Source organism: Primulina huaijiensis, chromosome 4 (genome assembly GCF_012295235.1).
Source record: "Primulina huaijiensis isolate GDHJ02 chromosome 4, ASM1229523v2, whole genome shotgun sequence".
Lineage (NCBI taxonomy): Eukaryota > Viridiplantae > Streptophyta > Magnoliopsida > Lamiales > Gesneriaceae > Primulina > Primulina huaijiensis.
The window spans coordinates 18,817,890-18,823,904 of record NC_133309.1 but is presented as its reverse complement, the minus strand read 5'-3'; the positions used below and the strand labels follow the sequence as shown (position 1 = coordinate 18,823,904).

At 31.8% G+C, this 6,015-nt stretch overlaps 1 non-coding gene across 1 annotated transcript; it reads right to left on the bottom strand.

Annotated features, from left to right (window-relative positions):
- Nucleotides 1–4,911: 4,911 nt before the first annotated feature.
- LOC140975976 (small nucleolar RNA R71) lies at nt 4,912–5,022 on the bottom strand. The gene has a single exon (XR_012175112.1). It is a non-coding gene; the product is annotated as a small nucleolar RNA R71 (small nucleolar RNA).
- Nucleotides 5,023–6,015: the final 993 nt, after the last annotated feature.

The following is a 6,015-nucleotide window of genomic DNA, read 5'->3' as shown; positions in this document are numbered from 1 at the left end:
CCGATTCAGTTTCACTGACAATCAATTTCCTCTTGATTGCTTTTTTCTAAGCCAAGTCCTTGGTCTTCTTGACTGATTTGGGAGCTTCCTGCGTCCCAATCTCTTTTTATGACTTTGACAAACTGCTCAGGAGACATTTCCAGCTTGGTCTTCGGTTTCTGAACATTCTTGGCAGTGAAGATCTTGAATTTGTATGACTTTTCAGTAGAGTTGTCCACCAAACCTTTGTTTTTCAGAAGGTAGCTGAGTGGCACAACAGAACCTTGGGATTGTTTGGATGACTGAAGCATGTCCTTGAAGATGTTGAATATGATAGCTAACCAGTTCAGTCTCCGTCCAGCCATAATAGCAGTCATTACTTGAAATTTTTCAAGGGTGAGGGCAGCAAACGAGTTTGCCTTGGCGAGTACACTTGTAAGGTCCAAAATTAAAACTACGTAATTTAATTACATGCAAATCTAGGAAATAAGAAATGGGCTAATTAAATGATTTTAATTGCTTAATTGATTATGTGACATGCATGATTATATGTTAAATAGGATTTTATTGTCATTATGCATAAAACTGTATTTTTAAGGATTATTCGAGTTGCGATCGAGGAACGGAGACCGAGGGCTGAAAAATGTAAAATGTTTTTATTAAATAATGGATTTTAATTATTTAAAATATGGTTGATGCTTTTTCATATTTTTGAAAATAAGGGATTTTGAGGTGATTTTATACGCCGGAACGTAAATTTTATCGTTATTGGTTTTTCAACAAAATTACAAACATGTTGGCAATCCGGCTAATAAATTCACAAACTTATTTAAACAAAACTATTTTTAAAATTCTAATTATTAAGTAATGGGCCTAAATTACCTACTTAATGGGCCTAATCCTAATTAGTGATTAATTAAGTATAAAATATGTTAAACCCTCCCCGTTAACACCTAAACCCCACACCACTTTTCAGAAATCCACACCCAAAATTCTTTCAATATCACACGGCACACACACATAATTTTAAGAGGAAAAATTTGAAAAGCTTCAAGGGTTTCAAGCCAAGGCCCCTTCATCATCGTTCTTCGATTCGTCAATGAATAACCGTGCGTTAAATACGCAAAGGCACACACAATTTTTTTTCAAACATCATCACACCATAATATATTTTTATGCATGTTTTGTATGAAAAACAAGGGACATGTTATTTAAATTTCGTTTTTACATGAGCAGGGATTTTTTAAAGCTTAGATTTTGTTTCAAATTCATGTTTAATATGATCTAAAGGGGCTGCCATGATTAGGACATGATTAAGCATGGTTTGAATGAAATATAGAGTCCTAGGAACACACTAAAAACGTTGCAAATCAAGATACAATCAAGCTGGAAACATATGTTGTCATGTGTGTCTTAAGGGCTCACGATTTTAGGGAGATGGTGGCTTGGCTTGGTTCGGCTAGGACCAGGGGTTAGCCAGGGCCTGTGCAGGGTCAAGGGAAGAGTCCTAGCCATGCTAGGACTCGAATTAAGGGCTGGGGAAGGATTCCTAGCACACGTAAAGAGAGTGCTTCGTGCAGATCGTGCGCAGGCTTGCAGGGGTTGGGTGGCTCGGCCAGGAGGCTGTGGGCTGGGCTAGGTTAACTCCTTAAGGGCCTAGGTAGGTGCACAAAAGGCTGGTTCAAGGTCAGGGTCGTTGGCTATGGTCCTGGGTGTGAGGCAAGAGTCATATGTCTACTAGAAGTCTCGGCCGAGTGCAGGGGCTGAATGTGTGATTTCGGTTTCGAGCTGGGGGTCTGGTCAGTGGGTTCCAATGGTCCAGGAGGGTGTCATAAGGGGTTGGCCAGGGTTTGGTCCAGCATGGCTCGAGGGTGGCTCGAGGAAATCGGGACATGGCTCGGGGTCGAAATATATAGGTCAAGCTAGGGTTTCTTTTTGGAAATTAAATTGAAACAAGGCTCACGGGGGTCGAGTCATGGTTCACGAGGGCTAAAATAACATAAAAAGTTTAAGTTTTAAATTTAAGAATTTTATATTAAAGTTTGAAATTTTTCGGGATAAAAAAGCCTTCAAAACGACTAATTACGAATTAATTAAAAAGTCTATTATTTAAGCTAAATAAAATTAAGAGAATTTTAATTTAGGCTTAAATAATTATTTGGGACATGTTAGAGTCCATTATATTAAGAAAAAGTCAAAAACGTGAAATTTTACGTCTAGGGGTAAAATGATCATTTTACACCCGAAAAATTAGTAAACATCATGGCATTGCTCTAATTGCTTGTTTATATGTTAATATGATTATTTTAAATGTTTATAAATTTTTATATGTTAAATTATGATTTTTAAATGTTCCAGGATTTTTACGATTTAATCTTAACATTTAAAAGACATGTTACATGCTTGGTTTAAAAAAAAACGAAAATATATGCATGTTTTTATTAAGTGATGGAAATACGAAATGTTGAAGGTCGTGAAGGGATTATGAATAAATACGATGATATGTTGAAAATATCGTGAGGGTTATGGTCCCAGTGGGATCCCGACGATCGTGTTTCCTTGGATACGGATACGAATATGTTAATATGTTAATACGTTGGCCAAGGCCCAGTTGACCGGTGAGAGTGTTGCTGATGTCACCTGATGAAACTTAAAATTAATAATTTGTTATATGTTAAAACCTATATTTTAAAATTTAAGTTTCATTAAAATTATAAAATTTTGTTATTTTAGTATTGTGTGTTTATATTTAAATGTCTTACTAAATATGTTTTATTTTCAGGTTTTCTAAGTGTTGGTAAAATAATGATAACTCAAGCTAGAAAATTCAAATGGAGGTGATTCAAATATTTTTAAAATCCTTGAGAAATTATCTACAACTTTGCAGAAGACATGATTGCCTAAAAAGTTGGTTAAGATGATCAAATTGTGAAAATATCAAAAGGAGGACAAATTTACTTTCACCATGACCAGCATATAGTAAAAAAATCATAACTATTTCAATATTTAACCAAATGAGGTGAACCAAGTGGCCAAATTCATCTACAGACAATTCCCCACATGTTTGCTGTTTTGAGCTGAGTCAAATTCGGTGATTAAAGTCGTGGAACAAAGCATTGAAAGAAGGGGCATGGAATTGAAGTTGGAGGAGACAAAGACTACTATTACAACTACATTGCATTAATAGAATTTTTGACCCTTTCTCTCATTTGGCCTATAAATAGAGGCCTTGTGCTAGCTTGAGAATCATTCTATCTCATTGTAAAATATAGTGTGAGTGTGTATAAAAGTTCTAAGTTCCAATATATTTTTCATTTTCCAAATTATGAGTGATGTTTTTAGTGTTGATCAAAAGTAAGTTCATGGAAAGCTAAATCTATTATGTCAAGGTGAAGAGGATGAATTCTTGGTGAAGTAAGATTGTTTATATTTTGTATATTCTTTCTTTATTTCTTTTCATTTTGCTAATTTCTTTTTATTGTAGGTATAAAAATGAATTATTTGTTGTTATCAATTTACATCAAATGCTTGATACCATTGAAGTGGTTATCTTGATTTGTTGTTTAATTTTGATACAATAAATATTTCATCAATTATTATTGTTATATTATACATACATATATATATATATATATATATAATTATATCATATATTTCATTTAGACGATAGCGTGGCTCTGCCGGTTGTTCTAAATGAAATATTATGATATCTAACAATCTAACATTTACTTTATCGCAACTAACTTTTACTTTCCGCATCTAACATTTACTTTATCGCAACTAACTTTTACTTTCCGCATCTAACATTTACTTTATCGCAACTAACTTTTACTTTCCGCATCTAACTTTTACTTTATCGCAACTAACTTTTACTTTCCCGCAACTAACTTATTAAATCATATATTTCATTTAGGCAATAGCGTGGCTCTGCCGGTTGTTCTAAATGAAATATAATGATTTAATTTAACATTTATTTTATGCAGTTATATATTTATATAGTTATATATATAATCATAGGTACCATATATAAAATATCGGTGAATTCGGTATTTTCTATAGTGGGAACTATATTATATTAGGTGTGTGTTTAAATATTTTTATTTTCTTGGAACCATTATTTATGGTGGTTTCCTTTGTTTTACTTTTAGTTAAACAATATTGCATAAACCAAGAATAAATCCTCGAGCCTTGACAAAATTTATAATTTGTAAACTTCGTTCTTGCATTTGGTAATCTATAAATTAATAAATTTAAACTTAAAATAACCTCTCTGTGGATCGATCTCGTACTTACGAAATATATTACTTGCAGACAACCTACACTTGGGTGAATTATAATTTAAGTAGTAGCAAGTTTTTGGCGCCGTTGCCGGGGAGGTATAAATTAAGTTTATATTTGTTAATTATGTTTTATTTATAAGTATTGTGTTTTTTTTTTTTTGAGTATTTGGAGTCGAAAAAAAAGTGGTAGACTTATTCGAGTATCTGAAAATAATTTAAACATGGATGATAATTCAAATAATCAAGATAATGATAACAATAATAACAATAATAATAATAATAATCAAGAACATGATCAATTAAGAACACTTAGGCACCATATGAACCCTATTAGAACTAGTGCCCCATCTTGTTTAGTTTTTCCTCCTGATGCATCTAATTTCAACTTTAAACCTCAAATTATTCAACTTTTACCAAATTTTCATGGCTTAGATTCTGAAAATCCATATTTACATCTAAGAGAATTTGAGGAAGTTTGTAACACTTATAATGATCAAAATTGTAGCATGGATATAGTTCGATTAAAGCTTTTCCCTTTTTCTTTAAAAGATAAAGCTAAAACATGGCTACAAAATTTGAGATCAAGTTCAATAAGATCATGGGAAGAAATGCAACAACAATTTCTCAAAAAGTTTTTTCCTTCCCATAGAACAAACTCTTTTAAAAGACAAATTACTACTTTTTCTCAAAAACAAGGAGAAACATTTTATCAATGTTGGGATAGATATAAAGAATTACTTAATACATGCCCACATCATGGTTTTGAAACATGGAGAATAGTTTCTCACTTTTATGAAGGTCTAATACCTAAAGATAGGCAAATGATAGAATTCATGTGTAATGGAACTTTTGAAGATAAAAACCCAAATGAAGCTATGGAGTATTTGGATTCATTAGCAGAAAATGCTCAAAATTGGGATAATATAGGCACAATAGAACCACCAACAACTAAAATCAATAATTCAACAAATGGGGGTGGTATCTATAATCTTAAAGATGATATAGATATTCAAGCTAAACTTGCATCTTTAGCAAGAAAAATTGAGTCATTAGAAATGAAAAAGAGTGGTCAATTAAAAAGTATTCAAGAAATTGTTTGTCATATATGTGATACACATGATCATGCTACAAAAGATTGTCCAACATTACCTTCATTTAAAGAATGTCTCCATGAACAAGCAAATTATGTTAACAATTATAAAAAACCAATACTAGATCCTTTTTCAACATCATATAATCCTGGATGGAAAAATCATCCTAATTTTAGTTGGAGGAATGATAATAATGCACAACCCTCACAACAATATTTTCAAAATAACCAAAATCATCAAGGTTATATTCCTTATGTTACACCTCCAAGAAAAAACTTTGAAGATGTAATTCATGCATTTATCCAAAAGCAAGAATCTATCAATATTCAAAACAGTCAATCTATGACTGATTTGAAAGAAACTCTTGCAAAATTTGCATCTGCACTTAATATTCATGAAAAAGGAAAATTTCCATCTCAACCTCAACCTAATCCTAAAAATCAAAATCAAGAATTAAAAAATGAAAAAATTGATCAAATAAAATCTGTTATTACCCTTAGAAGTGGTAAAATAGTTAATGATCCATATAGTAATGAAAACAAGGATCATTTAAAATCAAAGAGTAAGGATGATAATCCTGATACTTTTGAGAATGATGATACCTTAAATTCTAAAAATAATATGTTGAATGATAAATCATCTGAAATAGTAAATGAATCAAATAA